The sequence below is a fragment of the Merops nubicus genome, unplaced genomic scaffold, assembly GCF_000691845.1.
Source record: "Merops nubicus isolate BGI_N331 unplaced genomic scaffold, ASM69184v1 scaffold50415, whole genome shotgun sequence".
Lineage (NCBI taxonomy): Eukaryota > Metazoa > Chordata > Aves > Coraciiformes > Meropidae > Merops > Merops nubicus.
Window position 1 is genome coordinate 21,947 of NW_008611432.1, and position 1,583 is coordinate 23,529.

Sequence of the window (1,583 nt, forward strand, 5' to 3'; positions counted from 1 at the left end):
CCACGGCATGTTTTGCTGGCCGCCTTTGGATGGCTGCAGACCACCGGGCTAAAAAGTGAATGGTGAGTGTTAGGAGATGGCAGTACCCTGAGATTCACCGAGCTCTCCAGAAAGCCGACCCCTCTACCCTCCTGCACAGTAAGAAGGACCCTCCATCATGAAAACATGAAAATGAGATGTCCTTAAGTGCTTAATATGTAGACTCTAGCCCCACTAGACTTTTCTGTTCCTTTCCCCCCCCTATTTTTTTGTTAGGTGAGCTGCCTTGGAAAGGCCAAACCATGCAAGTCTCATCCGCAGTCTGCTGAGTAATAACAAAACCAAGCATCCAGGGAATCAATGTCCTGTGTGTGAATTCTATGATTCAAGAGTTGCGTGCCTTTGAATTTTAGTAAACTCCAAAACTACGTGAACACTGCTTTTGTGACTACATTGTTACAATGCACAACTGCTGTGGAAGTACAACCTCCCCCCTGCACTCCTGGCTGCAGCCAGCCATGCCAGTACCATCACATGAAGGTCAGCCAGTGCCTGTGCTACTACCAAGTTCCCAAATTCACACTGTTCTGCTGCTCTAAAGGCCTCACTACTGGGTGGGTCTAAACTAAAGCAGAATTTAAAAGGTTTGCTCAGGATATAAAAGCCCGTACCTGGGAGTCGCATGAGCCTGGAGTAAATTACCTATCTATAACATAGCTCATCTTGTCTCACTTTAGCCACTGAAGTCTCCAGTCCAAGGCAGCTGGCTTGATATTGGTAGTGCAGTAAGCACCTACAGAAGATAATGTATTTCTTCCTTACTAGACATCAAAACCAACTGGAGTGCATTACTCTCTGTAATGCTGTTGCTATCTAAGGACTGGAACAGGAGCCTGAACACCCAGCTTCTACATAGCAACGCTTATGGCAGGTAAATTCCACCATAACAGATGAACTAAAGAAAAATTTTGAAGATTTACAGTTTCTTCAAGACCTTCTGCTCTCAGAAGGAGATACAGTTAGACTGTCCTGTGGACTTAATCTTTTTCAAAAACAAATGGAAACCCCACATTTTAAAGCCATTTATTTCCATTGAAATATTAGCTTCTCTGCCACTTTAAAAAACACATATATGCTGAGGTTTTTTTATGCGTAACGGAGAGCGCTCATAACCAGGAGAGAATGAGTCTTTCTACCTATTGCTGCAATGTGGTCACTTCTGGGATGAAACTTGGTAACTGATTAATAACACACAATGGTATTACATCACAGTTTAGGCAGCAAGAGAAGTAATATATCCAATTAAAATGGCAGGGGTAATTTAAACAGGCAGATTACAGTAATTACCCAGGTTGGAATTTGGCCAGGACAAATGGGTTAACATCCCTACTCTAAACAAGAAGGTTGTGGGATTCTTAATGACTGCAAATAGTTAAGATTTTGATTTCCTATCTTGTCCAAGACAGAAGGGGTTTGATTTTTCACTCATTTGTGCTGTTGTGTGAAGCTGGAATAAATTCTTTCGGGTCATTAAGGTTTCTGCTGATGTACATAAAACAGAAGTTTGGTCCGGCATGCTGCAGAGTCCCGTGCTGAGGTTCAGC

General features: G+C 42.9%; 1 protein-coding gene across 1 annotated transcript in view; it reads right to left on the minus strand.

Annotated features, from left to right (window-relative positions):
- LOC103773825 (transcriptional enhancer factor TEF-1-like) overlaps positions 1–1,583 on the minus strand; it is a gene marked incomplete at its 3' end in the record, with an annotated part of 27,182 nt that overhangs the window by 16,523 nt on the left and 9,076 nt on the right. The gene's annotated exons all lie outside the window — the stretch shown is intronic.